This window comes from Octopus sinensis, linkage group LG10 (assembly GCF_006345805.1).
Source record: "Octopus sinensis linkage group LG10, ASM634580v1, whole genome shotgun sequence".
NCBI classification, from domain to species: Eukaryota; Metazoa; Mollusca; class Cephalopoda; order Octopoda; family Octopodidae; genus Octopus; species Octopus sinensis.
This window is the reverse complement of record NC_043006.1, coordinates 49,110,234-49,122,669: the sequence shown is the minus strand read 5'-3', so window position 1 is coordinate 49,122,669 and position 12,436 is coordinate 49,110,234.

The window sequence follows — 12,436 nt, the reverse complement described above, 5'->3', positions numbered from 1 at the left end:
GAGTGACTGAACAATGAACATATGTCATTAGATTCTGTAATCACCTATGCAGGTATCAAGTGTGATCATTAAAACTTGAAGGAAGAATGCAAAGCCGACATAATGATGCCAGCCACATCATTATTGATTGATTATATAAGAGTATTGCCACAGGTGAGTTTGATTTTGGTTCTGCTGTAACACAATCTCATAGATTATATTTGTCCTCTGCAAAATGGTGGAAAATTGTCTGATTTTAAGATAAGTGGGTAAATGATCTTGAGTCATAAATAGCTATAGAATTTCATGCGTGAGACAAATTTTGAAGAATTTTATTTAACATGTGCTATTCCTAAATGAATGGAGCATTATTGATGGGAACACCATTGGAGTGAATCACTCTTAAAAGGAAGACTATATTTGGTTGTGACTGTAATTTGAACTTGACCTACAAAATTTTACTTCCATAACGTTGCTATTGATAACAAATATCAGCTACTAAAAATAACCTGACTGATTTTAATTAAAGCAGCTGGTCAAATTTTATAGGTGCAAGTTCAAATTACTGTCTTGAAATGTAATCTTTCCTTTTATGAGTAGTTTGCTTGAATAAAACTACACGCAGCATGATACAACGAGAAGGTTTCAATGTAATCCCTCTTACCCACCAGAAATAGCAGCTACATCTTCCTCAGTTCACATCTTACTGCCTTAAATAAGGAAATCTACACTGGATCATAAAGTACTCATCAATTTTGGAAATGCAAACTTGATAGAAGTGAGATGGCCCTTCCCTCTGGTACCTATTTATAGATAGTTGAACTGTGCTATTGGATTTTATACAGCAGAGAAAGAAGAATAGAGCTTTTAAGAAATCTACAGTATGTACAGCTGCTACTGCTGATGTTTAACTCTAGGTCATCCCTGAGTGAGCAGAACTATAATCAAAGTCATTCCAGAGTTGACCACCATGATCTTTGAGTGTGGGGGATGGGGGTGGGGGAGTGTTTATCTAGGACATACACTGTCTGCTAATGTGATCTTTATTTTTAAAGAATTAGGCTGCTATTTCTATCAGGCTGCATGAATGTGTGGAGGTTCCATTGTTGTTTCAAGTATTTGCTGCTTCGAGTATTTCTTAAAATGCAACAGGAGTGAACTATGTTGTGTACTCCAGCATGTTGTCAAAAATATCAAAAAAAACTACACAGTGCTGGTGATAAGATTTGAACTACCAATCACACAATATCTTGTCTGATACATTACCAATTTAGTTACCATTTAGCTTTTAGAGTGAAGCTGGCAGACCCCATGTGTTCTCCAAACTACACATAGATAGCTAAAGACAAATGCAGGTATATCAAATACCATACAATATATAATACATTTTTGATTTATTAAAATTATCGCTGCCTCTTAAGAATGTGTCATAATTACCATTGAAGAAAAGGACAAGCTTATTGTTTGAAGGAGATAGTCATGGACACATGTTCCTGACTCAATAGCCATCATCAGCACAGCAGTTGTCCAACCTTATCTCCAGCAGTCAAGGGATTAAGACTTATACAAAAAAGAGTAGAATACATTTAAAAAGGGTAAAGACCCCTTCAGTCATGAATGACCATGTGATTGCACTGAGAAAGTTCCCTTCTGAGGCACAAGTCTGGACAAGGTTGTTTATGGAAGACCAGCAGTTGCCCATGCATACCAGCTTCATCTCTCCACACCACTGATGTTATCCAAGGGAAAGGCAAAGGGGTTGATACAGCTTGGCACCTGTGACACTGCAACTCATTTCTACAGCTGAGTGAACTGGAGCAAAGGGAAATGAAGTGTCTTGCTCAAGAACACAACACATTGCCCAGTCCAGGAACGGAACTCACTACCTCATGACTGTAAGCCCAACATTCTAACCACTGAGCCATGCACCTTCACAGAACACATTTATAGCCTAAGGAATGGAACTCACTACCTCATGACTGTAAGCCCAACATTCTAACCACTGAGCCATGCACCTTCACAGAACACATTTATAGCCTAAGTAATTTGCATAATTCAGACAGAAACAGGCTGAGAAATATCTCAGAGTGGGCAGAAACAATGATCAACCAGCACAGAGCTACCACAAAGCATAGTAGTGGCTTGTTCCTAATTCTAGAATAGCTAGCTGTGACTAGTTGAATGGGCTGTTTGGGAAGCATTTCAATTCAATACTGCTGGTGATAAGATACAAGCTACGAACTTCTCAGCTGCTCGTCCAGTATTTCGTTACTTTAGTTTGAAGGATTCTTTATCTAAATGATACTGCTTGCTTATTAAGTCCTGAGAATACTTCAGACTTCAATGTTTTATTGTTAACTTGCTTCAGTCATTGGACGGCAGTTATTCTGGGACACTGCCTTGAAGGGTTTAGTTGAATAAATCAGCCCCAGTACTCTCTTTAACTCTTTTACTTGTTTCAGTCATTTGACTGCGGCCATGCTGGAGCACTACCTTTATTCAAGCAAATCGACCCCGGGACTTATTCTTTGTAAGCCTAGTACTTATTCTATCGGTCTCTTTTGCTGAACCACTAAGTTATGGGGATGTAAACACACCAGCACTGGTTGTCAAGCAATTTTGGGGTGATAAATACAGACACACAAACATATACACACACATATGTATATATATATATACATATATACGGCAGGCTTCTTTCAGTTTCTGTCTACCAAATCCACTCATAAGGCTTTGCCCAAGGTGCCACGTGGTGGGACTGAACCCAGAACCATGTGGTTGGTAAGCAAGCTACTTACCACACAGCCACTCCTGTGTCTATAGGTGCAGTGGTGTCACTGGAAGACTAACAGTATTTTTTTTTTCACAGTCTGATTCTTATTCTGTCAATCTCTGTTGCTGCACCACTAAGTTAAGGGCACATAAACAAATCAACACTGATGGTCAAGCAGTGAGCAGGGACACAAACACATCATCATCATCATCATTACCATTATCATCATTTAATGTCTGTTTCCATGCTAGCATGGGTTGGATGGTTTGATATGAGCAGGCAAGCTGAAGAGCTGCCCAGGCTCCATGTCAGTTTTGGCATGGTTTCTACAGCTGGATGTCCTTCCTAATGTCAACCACTTTACAGAGTATACTGGCTGCTTTTACACAACACCAATATGGGTGCATGTACATGGTACCAGTACAGGTGCTTTTTACATGGTACCAGCACCTATGAGCCTGCAAGATTAGGAATGCTCAGCTGAAGAGGGATGCTGGGGATGAGCCTGTATGCAAGGACAACCACATTTTTACTTACCTTGACATGCCTTTTCATGCACAGCAAACCGCCAGAAGTCTCGGTCTCCTGTCATCACCTCTGTGAGTCCCAGTGTCTGTAAATCCTTTCTCATCACTTTGTCCCATGTCTTCCTGGGTCTACCCCTTCCACATGTTCCTTCCACAATTAGAGATTGGCACCTCTTGATGCAACTGTCTTCATTCCTACGCATTACATGGCCATACCAGCACAGTCTCCTCTCTTGCACACTACATCTGATGCTATGTATACCAGTTTTTCTCTCAAACCACTTACACTCTGTTGCATATGCACGCTGACATTACCCATCCAGCAGAGAATACTGGCTTCGTTTCTTTCAAGCCTTCATATATCCTCAGTAGTCACAGCCCATGTCTCACTACCATGTAGCATAGCTGTCTGTATACAGGTATCATATAATCTGCTTTTCATTCTGAGGGAGAGGCTCTTCATTACTAACAGATTTAGTAGCTCTCTGAACTTTGCCAGGTCTATTCTTATTCTACCAGCTATGCGTTCAGAACAACCTCCCCCGTTACTAACTTGGTCACCTAAGTAACGGAAACTGTCTACTACTTCTAAGGATCCACCCCTGATATTTGTGGGAGTCTATTTTCTGTATATTCCTGGTGTTTAATGTATTTGCACATCTGCCTCATGTAAAGACCATTTTCTCTGTTAGTCTTCCAGTGACACCACTGCACCTACACACACACACACACACACACACACATACACATGCTCACAAATCAATCAGTACCACATAAAATGCACTCATGCCAGTGTTGCATGAACACACCTATACTAATGGCATGTAAAATCGGTACCCAGTACACTCTGCAAAGTGGTTGGCATTAAGAAGGGCATCCAGTCATAGAAACCATGCCACAACAGACAGTTGGAGCCTGGAAGGTTCCCCAGCTGGCCAGCTTCATGTCAAACCATCCAACCATGCCAGCATGGAAAACGGACACAGTTTTCATCTACCATATTCACTTACAAGGAATTAGTCCAGGGGTATAACAGAAAACCTTCTCAAGGTGCCATGCAGTAGGACTGAACCGAAAACCTTGTGGTTGGAGAGCCATGTGATTGAGGATGCAACTATGTCGGGATCTAGAGCTGAATTCCATTTCAGGCATTCCATTACGTTCCTCAGCAGAACATTTTATCCCTTGCTACCTCAATTCACATAGCTAATGGAAGCACATACCAGATCATCTGGAAATGTTATCTGCCATAAACTAAGTTGTCTATCTCTCAGCCACTTCATGTCAGGAAGCCAGAATTAGGGACCAGCTCTTAAAAAAAAACTCATGGATGAGATTTAAGTAGATATCTGCTTGCTAAACTTAACTTGACACAACATCTTTTCCTCCTTCATATCACATCTGCTCACCAATCCCTAAAAAAAACAAAAAAAAACCAGGGGTCTCAAGAGGTATCTGCTTCATGCTCATATGAAAACAAAACTAAGCACCACTCCTCGAGGTTCCCCTCCCTCGACAGAGTTTTTGGAGTCATGGTACTTTTCACTTTTAACCACTTAATTCACTTCCCATCAAATTCACAAACATGTCTTCTTTTTGCCACTTCCAGTAACTACCACCACCACCAACAACAACAATGCCACTACTACTATTTCAGTTTATGCTTCATTGAACTTGATAACTCTGTAACCTAGCCACCATGTAAAACTTTCTAGATGTAATCATCTGTTTCTCTCCACCAACTCACAGACACTGTGTCTTGAAATTCCCAGACCCATCATGTACTGAAACTTTCTGGTCTAGCTTAAAAATGAGAGAACCTCTATATGGTCGCCTTCCTGCTAGAAATAGCAGTCAAGTCTTCAAATCACACCTTACCAACTGAAACAGTGTTCTTTGTACATTAATTCTAAAAAATAAAAGATATTGGAGCAAGCATGGCTGTGTAGAGAAGAAACTTTCTTTGGCATCTTGCATAGCATCTTGGGCATGTGACTTCCACTATAGTCCCAGCCTGACTAAAGCCTTGTGAGTGGATTTGATAGATGGAAACTGAAAGAAGCTTGTTGCATGTGTGTGTTTGTACTTCCTTGTCTTGACACTGTATGGTAGTTGTAAATGTAGATCACTGTCATATAAGTGATGTTATTTATTTGCAAATCTTCCATGAAAACATAACATTTCAGGGTGAAATACTTCCTTGTTTGGAAATCAGTGAGGGTTGGTAACAGGAAGGGCATCTACTAGAAAAATTTGTCTCAAAGAATTCCAACTGACCCATGCAAACATGGAAAAGTGGATGTTAAAAACAAAGGAGGAGGAGCAGAAGGAAATTATAAAGTTCTGCATTATATTTGTACAACACTTACCCAACACTTCCATACACTATTCATATCAGATATGTGACCGAAGACTTCTGAATCCTAATACAGGGCAAAGGCCTAACATTACATAAAACTATGCTACACTACTCTATAATCTATCCATATATCTTTCCCACCCTCTATTCTTGAAAGGGTGTTAGGGTAGAGTTCTCAGGTACCTCATCAGGTCTGATCAGGGCTGGTTTGGGCATGGTCAAGCAACAACTACTACAACAACAATAATTATATTAAGTTCTAATTTTGGCACAAAACTAGTAATTTTAATGAGAGATGGTTAGTTGATTATATTGGCCCCAGTACTCGGCTGGTACTACATTTTATTGACCCCACAGAGATGAAAACCAATGTTGACCGTGGCAGGATTTGACCTCAAAATGTAAAGAGTCAGAACAAACACTGCAAAGCAGGTTTTCTGATGGTTCTTTTGACTTCTACCCTAATAATAATAATAATAATAATAATCCTTTTTAACTATAGGCATAAAGCCTGAAATTTTGGGGGAAGGGTAAGTTGATTACATCGACCCCAATGCATAACTAGTACTTATTTCACTGACCCTAAAAGGGTGAAAGGCAAAGTTGACCTCAGTAGAATTTGAACTCAGAATGCAAGGACAGACGAAATGCTGTTAAGCATTTTTTTTGGCATGCTAACGATCTTGCCAGCTCACTGCCAATAATAATAATAATAATAATAATAATAATAATAATAATAATAAAAATAATAATATTAACTCTACAAAACTGATGAAACTAATAACCGCCAAAACTACCGACCAATAACATGTCTTACAAGCATGTACAAAGTATGAACATCCATCATTACTGAATACATATATACCTTTCTGATGGATAACAAGATATTCCTCAATGAATAAAAATGGCTGTAAACGTGGCTTGTATGAATATAAAGACTAGCATTTAATCAATAAAATGATTCTAAAGGACTGCCATAAACGACAAAAAAAAAAAATCTTTACATTGCATGGATTGATTACAAAAAAGCTGAATTGAGAAATGTTTGGGAGTCTACAATAATTCTCTGGTTATTGATAATTTTCTCTCAAATAGTATGAAGCTTTGGGAGAAAATTCCAACACAGAATTCAGAGGAAAGAATATTGCCATAGAGTCAGAGCTATCCTGAAAAGTGAAATTGATGAGAGAAGCTGAACTGATGCCATCAGTATCTTGGCTATACACGTTGTGATCTACAGATTTAATATCATAAAATGGTCCATGAATGAGATCAGTAAAACTGACCCCAAAATATGCAAGTTTTCCATACCGTAAATCCTCGAGTATAATCCACATTTTTTTCCCAAAATTTAATGGTCAAAATCCCTAGTGTGTACGATATACGAGGTTAAAAATGAAAATTATTTTCTAAGCAATGTCTGAGTCTCTATTTGCTGCCTGGCAATGTTTATTCAGATGCATTTTGTGATATCGGGCGCGAAAATACCTTAAGCTAAGCCTGAAAGCAATGAAGTCATAAAAGATGCAGTAAGCAACATTTATTAAACGTTATTACTGTTATTTCTTTATTTTCTGCAAACAAAATGCACAAAAAAGCTACACATTTGCATTATGTTATATATACAATAATAATAAAGGACGTTACCATATACATTTTTACAAACCAAGGACGTTTATAGACCTCCTTGATTCAAGTTAGAGAAGAGGTGCGTATTATACACAAGGTTTAGGTTTTTCAGAGGTACAGCCTCCTAAAAATCCCCTGCGTATTATACTCAAGGGTGGACTATACTCGAGGATTTATGGTATGTATCACCTAAAGGTAGATGTAGACAGACTATACATCCCACAAAAGGATGGTGAATGTGAACTGATGCAGCTGCAACTGTCTCTAAAAACAGCAACCATAGGGTCAGACACCTATCTAAAGAACACCAATGACGTGATGCTTAAAACTGTCTGTAAAAAAAAAAGCACGAGGTGCATCTAGATGGAACAGAACTCATCCACTGTGAAAGCAAAATAAATAGAATTCCGAGTCAAATTAAGTGTAATCTCTGAGCAAGTCAGTTTATATCTTCTGCCTTACCTGTTTGTCTGTTTAAAATCACCTGACGAAGGTAGGTTTTTACCATGATGTAATCTAAGAATGTATCAATAAAATGGTGCTGAAACAGCTGTTGTTAATTTTGAACCCCATTTGTGTTCTTCTTTTATACATACACATTACATAATATATATCCTACAAGGCCTGACAATCCTGTTGTTGATACAAATATGACCCATAAATAGTTGGTTGCATCTGGATTGAAATTGGAAACAGCAAGCTTCATTATAGCAGCTCAGAGTGAGTGTCTGCTCATAAGAATTACCAGGAAAACATTCTTAAAAATGGTGCTGATCCTACCTGATACTTTTACGGCAAAACCAGAGAAACAATTGACAACTTCATCTTTGCCCAATTAACCACTTCATCTTCGTTAGCTTCAAATGATTGTACTAATTGTCATGGTAGACTCAGTATTTGCACTAAATCATATGCTGTCAGTTTGGACTTAGAGAAGAAAAGAAGAGAAGAAAAGGTGGGAATATAACCCTTCAAATTAATAGAAAAAAGAGATATCATTGTTCTTTGGAACTTTGGTACTTACATAGATCAAGCTTTTCAGGCCAATAGGCCAGATATTGAGGTGAAAACTCACACTGATAAAATGTGTGCTCATAGATAGTGAATCCAATCAGAAGACAAATTCTGTAAAAACATCTGAAAAATTAAATACAAGGACCTTGAAATAGAGGTGTCAAAAATGTGATGGCAAAGAATGACAACTGTACCTGTGATCTCCAGAGCTTTGAGGATACGTATGAAATGGCATTCTTAAATACTATAGTCAAATACCAGGAAACCTAAAATTATCAGAGTCTCAAAAGATCATTCTTATGGGTACAGCCCAAATCATAAAAAAAACAGACAACCTTTTAAATTCTTCCAAAATCACAAATATTACAAGTTTTTGACAACATTATCAGTATTTGAGCTCCTTGCTCTGAAATATATCATTGCAACTTGTAAACAACATCCACAGTAAAACATCCAACTTCTTGTTACTGTAAATCCTCGAGTATAATCCGCATTTTTTACCAAAATTTAAAGGTCAAAATCCCTAGTGCGTACTATATACAAGGTTAAAAGTGAAAAATATCTCTAAGCAATGTCCGAGTCTCTATTTGCTGTCCGGCAATGTTTATTCAGACGCATTTTGTGATGTTGAGCGCGAAAATACCTTAAGCTAAGCCTGAAAGCAATGAAGTCATAAAAGAATCATCCATAACTTGCAGTAAGCAACATTTATTAAAATAAAAGTATTCAGAACACAGAATAACATGTAACAAAAACAGTTTGTAAACATATTTACATTCCCATATAACAGTTAAGAACATCACCATTATTGTATTACGCATGTGCGAAAGTGTTTGTTCGACTAGGTGCTGCTGACTTAATTACGCACAACTCAAGGTAGAGAAGTGGTGCGTATTATATATTTCTTTACTACCCACAAGGGCTAAATACAGAGGGGTCAAGCAAGGACAGACAAACGGATTAAGTCGATTACATCGACCTCAGTGTGTAACTGCTACTTAATTTATCGACCCCGAAAGGATGAAAGGCAAAGTCGACCTTGGCGGAATTTGAACCCAGAACGGCAGACGAAATACGGCTACGCATTTCGCCCGGCGTGCTAACGTTTCTGCCAGCTCGCCGCCTTAAGTGGTGTATATTATACTCATGGTTTAGGTTTTTCAGAGGTACAGCTCCCTAAAAATCCCCTGCGTATTATACTCAAGGGTGGCCTATACTTGAGGATTTACGGTACTTGAGGTTTCTGAGTAAGATTTAGAGCAGCTTGTATACAACAAAAGTATAATGATAATAATGAGTTATCATATTTTATTTAATAATAATTTCTAACTACAACAATTTCTTGTTCAATTCTTCGTCTTCAGAAATAACATTTCTCTCTAGAATTCCATTCTTCTCTCAAGTAATTGCCAACAGTTCAAAATCAACATTTACCCATCTGAGTTTATCCAGATCTTTCTATTCCCCAAAAGTAACTGGAACTGTAGCTTAAAAAAATGTCATGAACTCCATCCATCCCTGTTCAGAGTTCCTATCAGAGGGTGATGGTGGTGAAGAAGAGGAAGAAGAAGGCGGTGGCAGTATGTCGGTAGAAAGAGCATGTGGAAGTTGTTATTCTTTTTTTACCTCTCTTGAATTTTGAGCACACATCATATACTGATTGACTTTACATTGTCCCCTTATATCAAAAAGAGTTAGGGAAATAGTGTACCAAGAAATGAATAGTGGTGCTTGGCATACAAATCTGTAAAAATAAAACCATGGAGGTTAATTACTTAATGATGCCATCTGTATGAAAAAACAATAGTTAAGTTATTGTCACCTTATTCAATGTAATGAGCATTAAAAACTTGATTAGAAATAATTATGGAGTTCATCATCATCATCATAGTTTAACGTCTGTTTTCCATGCTGACGTTAAACGATGATGATGATGATGAACTCCATAATTATTTCTAAGACAATATTTATTTCAAAGGTGAATATTATTCTAATAGTTTTTCAAGTAAGGGAGACAACTCCGAACATGTTTTGGTCCTACTAGACTTTCTCAGCAAAGTGTAGACCTCACCATAGTTTTCATTTTGTTTGTTTTTCTATGGTAGCATGGGTTAGAGGAATACATATTATTGGGGCATTGCTTAACAAATAGATTCCCTCTTCCAATAATTAATTCTCATCTGCTTTTCAAGCAAAAGAAATTTTCATTCCACTTGTGTTTGAAAGCTCAGAACTATTGTACAATCTGATGGCCAGGTAATATTGACAAATGGCAACCTCCATAGTTCAGCTCGGCACAGAAGGTAAACATCCACACATAAAGTCTGTATGCAATGAGTCAAAAAACAAATACTGTAAGGTAAACTAGTTCAACATTCTTACAGTTATGCCAATCTATCATTCTGGATCAGTACTTTTTGTTAATGATCCCATAAGAATAAAAAGTAAAGTTGACCTTTGTGAGATTTGAACTCACAATACTGTGAGGCAGTCTATATGATGTGCCAACAACTCTGCTGATTTGTTACCTCTGGTTTCAACACTATTACAGTAACTGCTACAGTCAAACTGGATTCAAAAGTATTGCTCTGCACTTGTTTGCACAAGACCAGTAAAGCTAACGGGGTATTCTGACATTTGGGCAAGCAAGGGTTTCCATAGCCCAAGCACAGGTATGCATCCAGGGAATCTCATTTCAGTAGTAGATTTTTTAATTGATATGTTAATTGGCACAGGTATGGTTCTGTGGTAAGAAATTTCCTTTCCAACCACATGGTTTCAGGTTCAGTTCTTATGCGTGGCACCTTGGGGAAGTGTTTTCTACTATATCTTCATGTATGCATACATGCATGTATGTATATGTATGTGAATGTGTGTTTGTATCTCCTGTTTTGATATCACTTGATCATAGAAAGTATCTGCCATATCCAATATGTTGCTGAAATATACCTCAATCTCATCATAGGGAAATTTTACCTTGGCAGGAAGGGCATCTGGTCATAGAAAACTTGCCTCAATAAACTCCATCTGACCTATGCAAGCAAGGTCAAGTAGACATCAAGTAATGATGTTAAGTCATAATGTAGCTGATAAAAAAAAGTTTAATGAACTTCTAAAATTAATTTTATTGACTTTCTCTTGATAGCAAAGATTAAAATTCATTAGTAAGGTGGAGTTAATAGTAAATTTATAATTGATATGTATAACTGAATGAGATTTTGTAAGGTGTACATATCACCCATCACTCTTGTTGTGTAGATAAGTCATAACAGTGTAGAGATAATGGAGATTGCTTTAGTAACAGTAAGGAAGCAGTGACATAGCTAATAGGGAAGCTCCTACCAAGCACATTTTTTAAAAATTGGTACCTTTTCAACAATTTTTAAAATTTACATTATTTACATTTGATGGATATTTGTCCTCATCTTGTTTGTTGTTAACACAATGTTTCGGCTGATATACCCTCCAGCCTTCATCAGGTTTCTTGGGGAAATTTTGAACCTGGGTTCTCGTTCCTAAAGTATTTTTCAATGTTATTATTATTATTATTCAGGTCACTACCTGGAATTGAACTCGAATCTTGGGGTTAGTAACCTGCGCTCTTAACCACTACGCCATATGCCTGTCAAATGTAAAAAATGTAAATAATGTACATAATTCCTCATCTCTTAAATATAGAACTGAATTTTTCTTAACTCTTTAATTACCTATATCAGATTTTTAAGTTTCAAACATAATGACATTGTTACTGAAATATGAAATTAATGAATATAGAATACAATTATGTTTATTAAAACTAATGAAATATTTTTTGCATACCATAATAGGTAAGGGAGCTCTGAAAAAGGTCTCAGGGAGTAGTGTCTCTGTCTTCTTGAGCTAGTTTTCCATCACATTTCTTAAAAGTCGTGGTAGAGGCCTTGGTCTTGGGCACTCCTGTCTAGAAACTGAGGTTGGGGGTAAGCAAAGGCATGCTCCCTGTAGAAAATCCAGCTCCAAAAAGGCCTCATGATAGCAAAGGAGGGTGAGCACCAGATAGCCTAAAGGTTGGGGTGGGCTGCACCTGCTTACCTCAGTTGCTATGGCATTGAGGTAGATCTGGCCACCCCCATTAATGGGGACAAAACCTGGATTTAAAACATTGGATGATGATGA